Genomic DNA, 14,497 nt, shown 5'->3' with positions numbered 1-14,497 from the left:
CAGTGCATAATCAGTCAGGTGATCAGTGCATGATCAGCCACGTGATCAGTGCATGATCTTCCACATGATCAGTGAATGATCAGCCACGTGATCAGTGCATGATCCGCCACGTGAACATTGCATGTTCAGCCACGTGATCAGTGCATGCACTGTCACGTGATCAGTGTATGATCATCTTCGTGGTCAGTGCATGTTCAGCAACGTAATCAGTGCATGATCAGGCACGTGAAGAGTGCATGATCAGTCACGTGAGCAGTGTAGGATAGCAACGTTATCAGTGCATGATCAGCCAGGTGATCAGTGCATGATCAGCCACGTGATCAGTTCATGCAGAGTCATGTGATCAGTGTATGATCAGCTTCGTCATCAGTGCATGATCAGCCACGTCATCAGTGCATGATCAGCCACGTGATCAGTGCATGATCAGCCAGGCGATCAGTGCAGGCAGAGTCACGTGATCACTGTATGATCAGCTTCATGATAAGTGCATTATCAGCCACATGATCAGTGCATGATCAGCCCCGTGATCAGTGCATGCACAGTCATGTGATCAGTGTATGACCAGCTTCATGATCAGTGCATTATCTGCCACGTGAATAGTGCATGATCAGTCACGTGATCAGTGCATGTGCAGTCTCGTGATCAGTGTATGATCAGTCATGTGATCAGTGAATGATAGCCACATGATCAGTGCATGATCAGTCACGTGATCAGTGCATGATCAGCCACGTGATCAGTGCATGTGCAGTCTCGTGATCAGTGTATGATCAGTCATATGATCAGTGCATGATAGCCATATGATCAGTGCATGATCAGTCACGTGATCAGTGCATGTGCAGTCTCGTGATCATTGTATTATCAGGCACGTGATCAGTGCATGATCAGTCACGTGGTCAGTGCATGATCTTCGATGTGATCAGTGCATGCACAGTCACGTGAGCAGTGTATGATCAGCTTCGTTATTAGTGCATGATCAGCCAATTGATCAGTGCATAATCAGGCAGGTGATGAGTGCATGATCAGACAAGTGATCAGTGTATGATCAGCTTCATGATCAGTGCATGATCACCCACGTGATCAGTGCATGTGCAGCCACGTGATCAGTGCATGCACAGTCACGTGATCAGTGAATGATCAGCTTCGTTATTAGTTCATGATCAGCCACGTGATCAGTGTATTGTCAACCACGTGATCAGTGCATGATCAGCCATATGAAGAGTATAAGTCCAATCAGGTAATCAGTGCATGCACAGTCACGTATTCAGTGTATGATCAGCTTCGTGATCAGTGCATGATGAGCCAGGTGATCAGTGCATGATCAGGCACGTGTTCAGTGCATTATCAGTAATGTGATCATTGCATGTTCAGGCACGTGAACAGTGCATGCACAGTCACGTGATCAGTGTATGATCAACTTCGTGATCAGTGAATGATCAGCCACCTGATCATTGCAAGTTCAGTCATGCGATCAGTGCATGCACAGTCACGTGATCAGTGTATGATCAGCTTCGTGATCAGTGCATGGTCAGCCACGTGATCAGTGCATGATCAGGCACGTGAAGAGTGCATGATCAGTCAAGTGATCAGTGTATGATAGCAAGGTTATCAGTGCATAATCAGCCAGGTGATCAGTGCAAGATCAGCCACGTGATCAGTGCATGATCTCCCAAGTGATCAGTGCATGATCAGCCACGTGATCAGTGCATGATCCGCCACGTGAACATTGCATGTTCAACCACGTGATCAGTGCATGCACAGTTTCATACTCAGCGTATGATCAGCTTCGTGATCAGTGCATGATGAGCCACGTGAACAGTGCATGATCAGGCAGGTGTTCAGTGCATTATCAGTAATGTGATCAGTGTATGATCAGACACGTGATGAGTGCACGTACTGCCTCTGATCAGTGTATGATCAGCCACGTGATCAGTGCATGATCCGCAACATGATTGGTGCATGATCACCCACGTGATCAGTGCATTTTCAGCCACGTGATCAGTGCATGCACAGTCACGTGATCAGTGCATGCACAGTCACGTGATCAGTGTACGATCAGCTTCGTGATTAGTTCATGATCAGCCAGGTGATCAGTGCATGTGCAGTCTCGGGATCAGTGTATGATCAGGCACGTGATCAGTGCAAGATCAGCCTCGTGATAAGAGCATTATCAGCCTTGTGATCAGTGCATGCACAGTCACCTGATCAGTGTATGATCAGCTTCGTGATTAGTTCATGATCAGCCACGTGTTAAGTGAATGATCAACCACGTGATCAGTGTATGATCAACCACGTGATCAGTGCATGATCAGCCACATGAACAGTGCAAGATCAGCCAAGTGATCAGTGCATGCACAATCACGTAATCAGTGTATGATCAGTTTCGTGATCAGTGCATGATAAGCCACGTGATCTGTGCATGATCAGTCACGTGATCAATGCATGATCCGCCACGTGATCAGTGCATGATCAGGCACGTGATCAGTGCATGATCAGTCACGTGATTAGTGCATGATAGCCACATGATCAGTGCATGATCAGTCACGTGATCAGTGCATGATCAGTCACGTGATCAGTTCATGTGCAGTCTGGTGATCAGTGTATGATCAGTCCCGTGATCAGTGCATGATAGCCACATGATCAGTGCATGATCAGTCACGTGATCAGTGCATGATCAGCCACGTGATTTGTGCATGTGCAGTCACGTGACCAGTGTATGATCAGCTTCGTGATCAGTGCATGATCAGCCACGTGATCAGTTCATGATCAGGCACGTGAACAGTTGTTGATCAGGCGTGTGATCAGTGCATGGTCAGTCACATGATCAGTTTACTATCAGCCACGTGATCAGTGCATGATAGCCACGTGACCCCTGCATGATCAGTCATGTTATCAGTGCATGATGCGCCATGGGGTCAGTGCATGATAGACATGTGATCAGTGCATGAAAGCTACGTGACCAGTGCATGATCAGCCACGTAATCAGTGCATGATCCGCCACGTAAACATTGCATGTTCAACCACATGATCAGTGCATGCACAGTTTCGTACTCAGTGTATGATCAGCTTCGTGATCAGTGCATGATGAACCATGTGAACAGTGCATGATCAGGCAGGTGTTCAGTGCATTATCAGTAATGTGATCAGTGTATGATCAGACACGTGATGAGTGCATGTACTGCCTCTGATCAGTGCATGATCCGTAACATGATTAGTGCATGATCTCCCACGTGATCAGTGCATTTTCATCCACGTGATCAGTGCATGCACAGTCACGTGATCAGTGTACGATCAGCTTCATAATTAGTTCATGATCAGCCACGTGATCGGTGCATGTGCAGTCTTCAGATCAGTGTATGATCAGGCAGGTGATCAGTGCAAGATCAGCCACATGATCAGAGCATGATCAGCCTTGTGATCAGTGCATGCACAGTCACGTGATCAGTGTATGATCAGCCACGTGATCAGTGTATGGTCAGCCACGTGATCAGTGCATGATCAGGCACGTGAAGAGTGCATGATCAGCCACGTGATCAGTGCATGATCAGCCATGTGATCAGTGCATGCACAGTCACGTGACTAGTGTATGATCAGCTTCGTGATCTGTGCATGATCAGCATCGTGATCAGTGCATGATGAGCTTCGTGATCAGTGCATGATCAGCCACGTGATCAGTGCATGATCAGTCAGGAGAACAGTGCATGATCAGCCACGTGATCAGTGCATGTGCAGCCTCGTGATCAGTGTATGAACAGTCACGGGATCAGTGCATGATCAGTCAGGAGAACAGTGCATGATCAGCCACGTGATCAGTGCATGTGCAGTCTCGTGATCAGTGTATGATCAGGCACGTGATCAGTGCATGATCAGTCACATGATCAGTGCATGATCAGCCATGTGATCAGTGCATGCACAGTCACGTGACCAGTGTATGATCAGCTTCGTGAGCAGTGCATGATCAGGCAGGTGGTGAGTGCATGATCAGTCACGTGATAAGTGCATGATCAGCCATGTGATCAGTGCATGCACAGTCACGTGACCAGTGCATGATCAGCCACGTGAGCAGTGCATGATCAGGCAGGTGGTGAGTGCATGATCAGTCACGTGATAAGTGCATGATCAGCCAAGTGATCAGTTCTTGGTCAGGCGTGTGATCAGTGCATGATCAGTCACATGATCAGTGTATGATCAGCCACGTGATCAGTGCATGATAGCCACGTGACCCCGGCATGATCAGTCACGTGATCAGTGCATGATGAGCAATGGGATCAGTGCATGAGAGCCATGTGATCAGTGCATGAAAGCTACGTGACCAGTGCATGATCAGCCACGTAATCAGTGCATCATCAGCCACGTGATCATTGCATGTTCAGCCACATGATCAGTGCATGCACAATCACGTGATCAGTGTCTGATCAGCTTCGTGATCAGTGCATGATCAGCCACGTGATCAGTGCATGTTAAGCCATGTGATCAGTGCAGGCACAGTCACGTAATCAGTGTATGATCAGCTTCGTGATCAGTGCATGGTCAGCCACGTGATCAGTGCATGATCAGGCACGTGAAGAGTGCATGATCAGCCAAGTGATCAGTGCATGATCTCCCACGGGATCAGTGCATGATCAACCACGTGAACAGTGCATGATCAGCAACGTAATCATTGCATGTTCAGCCACGTGATCAGTGCATGAAGAGTCACGTGATCAGTGTATGATCAGCTTCATGATCAGTGCATGGTCAGCCAGGTGATCAGTGCATGATCAGGCACGTGAAGAGTGCATGATCAGTCATGTAATCAGTGTATGATAGCAAGGTGTTCGGTGCAAGCTCAGCCAGGTGTTCAGTGCATTATCAGCCACGTGATCAGTGCATGATCTCCCACGTGATCAGTGCATTATCAGCCACGTGATCATTGCATGTTCAGCCATGTGATCAGTGCCTGCTCAGCCACGTGATCAGTGCATGATCCGCCACGTGATCAGTGCATGATCTCCCACGTGATCAGTGCATGATCAGCCACGTGATCAGTGCGTGATATCCCACGTGAACATTGCATGTTCAGCCACGTGATCAGTGCATGCAGTCTCGTACTCAGCATATGATCAGCTTCGTGATCAGTGCATGATGAGCCACGTGAACAGTGCATGATCAGGCAAGTGTTCAGTGCACCTTCAGTAATGTGATCAGTGTATGATCAGACACGTCATGAGTGCATGGAGTGCCTCTGATCAGTGTATGATCAGCCGCGTGATCAGTGCATTTTCAGGCACGTGATCAGTGCATTTTCAGCCAGGTGATCAGTGCATGCACGGTCACGTGATCAGTGTATGATCAGCTTCGTGATCAGTGCATGATCAGGCACGTGTTCAGTGTATTATCACTAATGTGATCAGTGTATGATCAGACACGTGATGAGTGCATGAACAGCCTCATGATCAGTGTATGATCAGCCGCATGATCAGTGCATGATCTGCAACGTGATTAGTGCATGATCACCCAGGTGATCAGTGTATGATCACCCAGGTGATCAGTGCATGATCAGCCACGTAATCAATGCATGCATGGTCCCGTGATCAGTGTATGATCAACTTCTTCTTCAGTGCATGATCAGCCACATGATCAGTGCATGATCAGGCAGGTGAAGAATGCATAATCAGTCACGTGATCAGTGTATGACAGCCAGGTTATCAGCGCATTATCAGCCACGGGATTAGTGCAAGATCAGCCAAGTGATCAGTGCATGCACACTCACATGATCAGTGTATGATCAGCTTCGTGATCAGTGCATGATGAGCCACGTGATCAGTGCATGATAATCCACGTGATCATTGCATGTTCAGCCACGTGATCAGTGCATGCACAGTCACGTGTTCAGTGTATGATCAGCTTCGTGATCAGTGCATGGTCAGCCAAGTGATCAGTGCATGATCAGGCACGTGAAGAGTGCATGATCAGTGAAGATATCAGTGTATGATAGCAAGGTTATCAGTGCATGATCAGCCAGGTGATCAGTGCATGATCAGCCAGTGATCAGTGCATGCACAGTCACGTGATCAGTATATGATCAGCTTCGTGATCAGTGCATGCACAGTCACGTGATCAGTGTATAATCCGCTTCATGATCAGTGCATTATCAGCCAGGTGATCAGTGCATGTGCAGTCTGGTGATCAGTGTATGATCAGGCATGTGATCAGTGCACGATCAGCCACATGATCATTGCATTTTCAGCCACGTGATCAGTGCATGCACAGTCACCTGATCAATGTATGATCAGCCACGTGATCAGTGCATGATCAGGCACGTGATGAGTGCATGATCAGGCACGTGATGAGTGCATGATCAGTCACGTGATAAGTGCATGATCAGGCACGTGATCAGTTCATGATCAGGCATGTGATCAGTGCATGATCAGTCACATGATCAGTGCATGATCAGTCACATGATCAGTGTATGATCAGCCACGTGATCAGTGCATGATAGCCACGTGACCCCTGCATGATCAGTCACGTGATCAGTGCATGATGAGCCATGGGATCACTGCATGATAGCCATGTGATCAGTGCATGATAGCTACGTGATCAGTGCATGATCAGCCACGTAATCAGTGCATAATCAGCCACGTGATCATTGCATGTTCAGCCACTTGATCAGTGCATGCACAGTCACGTGTTCAGTGTATATTCAGCTTCGTGATCAGTGCATGATGAGCCACGTGATCATTGCATGTTCATCCACGTGATCATGCATGCACAGTCACGTGATCAGTGCATGATCAGCTTCGTGATCAGTGCATGGTCAGCCACGTGATCAGTTCATTATCAGGCAGGTGATGACTGCAGGATCAGTCACGTGATAAGTGCATGATCAGGCACGTGATCAGTTCATGATCAGCCACGTGATCAGTGAAAGATCAGCTAGGGGATCAGTGCATGCACAGTCACGTGATCAGTACATGCACAGTCATGTGATCAGTGTATATTCAGCTTCATGATCAGTGCATGATGAGCCACGTGATCAGTGAACGTGCAGTCTCGTGATCAGTGTATGATCAGGCATGTGATCCGTGCATGATCAGTCACATGATCAGTGTATGATCAGCCACGTGATCAGTGCATGATAGCCACGTGACCCCTGCATGATCAGTCACGTGATCAGTGCATGATGAGCCATGGGATCACTGCATGATAGCCATGTGATCAGTGCATGTTCAGCCACTTGATCAGTGCATGCACAGTCACGTGATCAGGGTATATTCAACTTCGTGATCAGTGCATGATCAGCTTCGTGATCAGTGCATGATCAGCCACGTGATCAGTGCATGATCAGGCACGTGATGAGTGCATGATCAGTCTCGTCATAAGTGCATGATCAGGCACGTGATCAGTTCATGATCAGTCTGGTCATAAGTGCATGATCAGCCACGTGATCAGTGTATGATCTCCCACGTGATCACTGCATGATCAGCCACGTGATCAGTGCACGATCAGCCACGTGATCATTGCATTTTCAGCCACGTGATCAGTGCATGCACAGTCACCTGATCAGTGTATGATCAGCTTCGTGATCAGTGCATGATCAGGCACGTGTTCAGTGTATTATCACTAATGTGATCAGTGTATGATCAGACACGTGATGAGTGCATGAACAGCCTCATGATCAGTGTATGATCAGCCGCATGATCAGTGCATGATCCGCAACGTGATTAGTGCATGATCAGTCAGGTGATCAGTGTATGATCACCCAGGTGATCAGTGCATGATCAGCCACGTGATCAATGCATGCATGGTCCCGTGATCAGTGTATGATCAACTTCTTCTTCAGTGCATGATCAGCCACATGATCAGTGCATGATCAGGCAGGTGAAGAATGCATAATCAGTCACGTGATCAGTGTATGACAGCCAGGTTATCAGCGCATTATCAGCCACGGGATTAGTGCAAGATCAGCCAAGTGATCAGTGCATGCACACTCACATGATCAGTGTATGATCAGCTTCGTGATCAGTGCATGATGAGCCACGTGATCAGTGCATGATCATCCACGTGATCATTGCATGTTCAGCCACGTGATCAGTGCATGCACAGTCACGTGTTCAGTGCATGGTCAGCCAAGTGATCAGTGCATGATCAGGCACGTGAAGAGTGCATGATCAGTCAAGATATCAGTGTATGATAGCAAGGTTATCAGTGCATGATCAGCCAGGTGATCAGTGCATGATCAGCCAGTGATCAGTGCATGCACAGTCACGTGATCAGTATATGATCAGCTTCGTGATCAGTGCATGCACAGTCACGTGATCAGTGTATAATCCGCTTCATGATCAGTGCATTATCAGCCAGGTGATCAGTGCATGTGCAGTCTGGTGATCAGTGTATGATCAGGCATGTGATCAGTGCACGATCAGCCACATGATCATTGCATTTTCAGCCACGTGATCAGTGCATGCACAGTCACCTGATCAATGTATGATCAGCCACGTGATGAGTGCACGATCAGGCACGTGATGAGTGCATGATCAGGCACGTGATGAGTGCATGATCAGTCACGTGATAAGTGCATGATCAGGCACGTGATCAGTTCATGATCAGGCATGTGATCAGTGCATGATCAGTCACATGATCAGTGTATGATCAGCCACGTGATCAGTGCATGATAGCCACGTGACCCCTGCATGATCAGTCACGTGATCAGTGCATGATGAGCCATGGGATCACTGCATGATAGCCATGTGATCAGTGCATGATAGCTACGTGATCAGTGCATGATCAGCCATGTAATCAGTGCATGATCAGCCACGTGATCATTGCATGTTCAGCCACTTGATCGGTGCATGCACAGTCACGTGTTCAGTGTATATTCAGCTTCGTGATCAGTGCATGATGAGCCACGTGATCATTGCATGTTCATCCACGTGATCATGCATGCACAGTCACGTGATCAGTGTATGATCAGCTTCGTGATCAGTGCATGGTCAGCCACGTGATCAGTTCATTATCAGGCAGGTGATGACTGCAGGATCAGTCACGTGATAAGTGCATGATCAGGCACGTGATCAGTTCATGATCAGCCACGTGATCAGTGAAAGATCAGCTAGGGGATCAGTGCATGCACAGTCACGTGATCAGTACATGCACAGTCATGTGATCAGTGTATATTCAGCTTCATGATCAGTGCATGATGAGCCACGTGATCAGTGCACGTGCAGTCTCGTGATCAGTGTATGATCAGGCATGTGATAAGTGTATGATCAGACACGTGATCAGTGCATGATCAACCTTGTGATCATGCATGCACAGTCACGTGATCAGTGTATGATCAGCTTCGTGATTAGTTCATGATCAGCCACGTGATCAGTGTAACATCAACCACGTGACCAGTGCCTGATGAGCCACATGAACAGTGCAAGATCAGCCAAGTGATCAGTGCATACACAGTCACGTAATCAGAGTATGATCAGCTTCGTGATCAGTGCATGATCAAACACGTGTTCAGTGCATTATCAGTAATGTGATCAGTGTATGATCAGACACTTGATGAGTGCATGAACAGCCACGTGATCAATGCATGATCAGCCACGTGATCAGTGCATGCACAGTCACGTGATCAGTGTATGATCAGGCATGTGTTCAGTGCATGATCAGCCACGTGGTCAGTGCATGATCAGCCACGTAATCAATGCATGCATGGTCCCGTGATCAGTGTATGATCAACTTCTTCTTCAGTGCATGATCAGCCACATGATCAGTGCATGATCAGGCAGGTGAAGAATGCATAATCAGTCACGTGATCAGTGTATGACAGCCAGGTTATCAGCGCATTATCAGCCACGGGATTAGTGCAAGATCAGCCAAGTGATCAGTGCATGCACACTCACATGATCAGTGTATGATCAGCTTCGTGATCAGTGCATGATGAGCCACGTGATCAGTGCATGATCATCCACGTGATCATTGCATGTTCAGCCACGTGATCAGTGCATGCACAGTCACGTGTTCAGTGTATGATCAGCTTCGTGATCAGTGCATGGTCAGCCACGTGATCAGTGCATGATCAGGCACGTGAAGAGTGCATGATCAGTCAAGATATCAGTGTATGATAGCAAGGTTATCAGTGCATGATCAGCCAGGTGATCAGTGCATGATCAGCCAGTGATCAGTGCATGCACAGTCACGTGATCAGTATATGATCAGCTTCGTGATCAGTGCATGCACAGTCACGTGATCAGTGTATAATCCGCTTCATGATCAGTGCATTATCAGCCAGGTGATCAGTGCATGTGCAGTCTGGTGATCAGTGTATGATCAGGCAGGTGATCAGTGCATGATCAGCCACATGATCATTGCATTTTCAGCCACGTGATCAGTGCATGCACAGTCACCTGATCAATGTATGATCAGCCACGTGATCAGTGCATGATCAGGCACGTGATGAGTGCATGATCAGGCACGTGATGAGTGCATGATCAGTCACGTCATAAGTGCATGATCAGGCACGTGATCAGTTCATGATCAGGCATGTGATCAGTGCATGATCAGTCACATGATCAGTGTATGATCAGCCACGTGATCAGTGCATGATAGCCACGTGACCCCTGCATGATCAGTCACGTGATCAATGCATGATGAGCCATGGGATCACTGCATGATAGCCATGTGATCAGTGCATGATAGCTACGTGATCAGTGCATGATCAGCCACGTAATCAGTGCATGATCAGCCACGTGATCATTGCATGTTCAGCTACTTGATCAGCGCATGCACAGTCACGTGTTCAGTGTATATTCAGCTTCGTGATCAGTGCATGATGAGCCACGTGATCATTGCATGTTCATCCACGTGATCATGCATGCACAGTCACGTGATCAGTGTATGATCAGCTTCGTGATCAGTGCATGGTCAGCCACGTGATGAGTTCATTATCAGGCAGGTGATGACTGCAGGATCAGTCACGTGATAAGTGCATGATCAGGCACGTGATCAGTTCATGATCAGCCACGTGATCAGTGAAAGATCAGCTAGGGGATCAGTGCATGCACAGTCACGTGATCAGTACATGCACAGTCATGTGATCAGTGTATGTTCAGCTTCATGATCAGTGCATGATGAGCCACGTGATCAGTGCACGTGCAGTCTCGTGATCAGTGCATGATCAGCCACGTTATCATTGCATGTTCAGCCACTTGATCAGTGCATGCACAGTAACCTGATCAATGTATGATCAGCCACGTGATCAGTGCATGATCAGGCACGTGATGAGTGCATGATCAGTCACGTGATAAGTGCATGATCAGGCACGTGATCAGTTCATGATCAGCCATGAGATCAGTGCATGATCAGGCACGTGATGAGTGCATGATCAGCCACGGGATCAATGCATGATCAGGCACGTGATGAGTGCATGATTAGCCACGTGAGCATTGCATGTTTAGTCACTTGATCAGTGCATGCACAGTCACGTGATCAGTGTATATTCAGCTTCGTGATGAGTTCATGATCAGCCACGTGATCATTGCATGTTCAGCCACTTGATCAGTGCATGCACAGTCACCTGATCAGTTTATGATCAGCTTCATGATCAGTGCAGGATCAGCCACGTGATCAGTGCGTGATCAGCCATGAGATCAGTGCCAGATCAGCCATAGGATCAGTGAATAGACAGTCACGTGACCAGTGTATGATCAGCTTCGTGATCAGTGCATGATCAGCCACGTGATCAGTGCATGATCAGGCACGTGATGAGTGCATGATCAGGCACGTGATGAGTGCATGATCAGTCACGTCATAAGTGCATGATCAGGCACGTGATCAGTTCATGATCAGGCATGTGATCAGTGCATGATCAGTCACATGATCAGTGCATGATCAGTCACATGATCAGTGTATGATCAGCCACGTGATCAGTGCATGATAGCCACGTGACCCCTGCATGATCAGTCACGTGATCAATGCATGATGAGCCATGGGATCACTGCATGATAGCCATGTGATCAGTGCATGATAGCTACGTGATCAGTGCATGATCAGCCACGTAATCAGTGCATGATCAGCCACGTGATCATTGCATGTTCAGCCACTTGATCAGCGCATGCACAGTCACGTGTTCAGTGTATATTCAGCTTCGTGATCAGTGCATGATGAGCCACGTGATCATTGCATGTTCATCCACGTGATCATGCATGCACAGTCACGTGATCAGTGTATGATCAGCTTCGTGATCAGTGCATGGTCAGCCACGTGATCAGTTCATTATCAGGCAGGTGATGACTGCAGGATCAGTCACGTGATAAGTGCATGATCAGGCACGTGATCAGTTCATGATCAGCCACGTGATCAGTGAAAGATCAGCTAGGGGATCAGTGCATGCACAGTCACGTGATCAGTACATGCACAGTCATGTGATCAGTGTATGTTCAGCTTCATGATCAGTGCATGATGAGCCACGTGATCAGTGCACGTGCAGTCTCGTGATCAGTGCATGATCAGCCACGTTATCATTGCATGTTCAGCCACTTGATCAGTGCATGCACAGTAACCTGATCAATGTATGATCAGCCACGTGATCAGTGCATGATCAGGCACGTGATGAGTGCATGATCAGTCACGTGATAAGTGCATGATCAGGCACGTGATCAGTTCATGATCAGCCATGTGATCAGTGCATGATCAGGCACGTGATGAGTGCATGATCAGCCACGGGATCAATGCATGATCAGGCACGTGATGAGTGCATGATTAGCCACGTGAGCATTGCATGTTTAGTCACTTGATCAGTGCATGCACAGTCACGTGATCAGTGTATATTCAGCTTCGTGATCAGTTCATGATCAGCCACGTGATCATTGCATGTTCAGCCACTTGATCAGTGCATGCACAGTCACCTGATCAGTTTATGATCAGCTTCATGATCAGTGCAGGATCAGCCACGTGATCAGTGCGTGATCAGCCATGAGATCAGTGCCAGATCAGCCATAGGATCAGTGAATAGACAGTCACGTGACCAGTGTATGATCAGCTTCGTGATCAGTGCATGATCAGCCACGTGATCAGTGTGATCAGTGCATGTGCTGTCTCGTGATCAGTGTATGATCAGGCACGTGATCAGCGCAAGATCAGCCACGTGATCAGAGCATGATCAGCCTTGTGATCATTGCATGCACAGTCACGTGATCAGTGTATGATCAGCTTCGTGATTAGTTCATGATCAGCCACGTGATCAGTGTATGATGAACCACGTGATCAGTGCATGATCAGCCACATGAACAGTGCAAGATCAGCCAAGAGATCAGTGTATGCACAATCACGTAATCAGTGTATGATCAGCTTCGTGATCAGAGCATGATGAGCCACGTGATCAGTGCATGATCAGGCATGTGTTCAGTGCATTATCAGTAATGTAATCAGTGTATGATCAGACACGTGATGAGTTCATGTACTGCCTCTGATCAGTGTATGATCAGCCGCGTGATCAGTGGGTGATCCGCAACGTGAGTAGTGAATGATCAGTCACGTAATCTATGTATGATCAGCCATGTGATCAGTGCATGATCACCCACGTGATCATTGCATGTTCAGGAACGTGATCAGTGCATGCACAGTCACGTGATCAGTGTATGATCAGCTTCGTGATCAGAGCGTGATGCGCCACGTGATCATTGCATGATCCGCCACGTAATCATTGCATGTGCAGTCTCGTGATCAGTGTATGATCAGGTACGTGATCAGTGCATGATCAGTCACCTGATCAGTGCATGATCAGCCATGTGATCAGTACATGCACAGTCACGTGACCAGTGTATGATCAGCTTCATGATCAGTGCATGATCAGCGACGTGATATGTGCATGATCAGGAAGGTGATGATTGCATGATCAGTCACGTGATAAGTGCATGATCAGGCACGTGAAAAGATCTTGATCAGCCGTGTGATCATTGCATGATCAATCACATGATCAGTGTACGATCAGCCACGAGATCAGTGTATGATAGCCACGTGACCCCTGTATGATCAGTCACCTGATCAGTGCATGATGAGCCATGGGAACAGTGCATGATAGCTATGGGAACAGTGCATAATAGCCATGTGATCAGTGCATGAAAGCTACGTGACCAGTGCATGATCAGCCACGTAATCAGTGCATCATCAACCACGTGATCATTGCATGTTCAGCCATGTGATCAGTGCATGCACAGTCAAGTGATCAGTGTATGATCAGCTTCGTGATCAGTGCATGGTCAGCCACGTGATCAGTGCATGATCAGGCACGTGAACAGTGCATGATCAGACACGTGATCAGTGCATGATCTCCCACCGGATCAGTGCATGATCAGCCACGTGATCAGTGCATGTGCAGTCTCGTGATCAGTGTATGAACAGTCACGTGATCAGTGCATGATCCGTCAGGAAAACAGTGCATGATCAGCCACGTGATCAGTGCATGTGCAGTCTCGTGATCAGTGTATGATCAGGCACGTGATCAGTGCATGATCAGTCACATGATCAG

The sequence above is a fragment of the Bos grunniens genome, chromosome 4, assembly GCF_055505025.1.
Source record: "Bos grunniens cultivar Pamir isolate PY7600 chromosome 4, Bosgru_T2T1.0, whole genome shotgun sequence".
Classification (NCBI taxonomy): domain Eukaryota; kingdom Metazoa; phylum Chordata; class Mammalia; order Artiodactyla; family Bovidae; genus Bos; species Bos grunniens.
Note: the sequence above shows the minus strand (reverse complement) of the source record.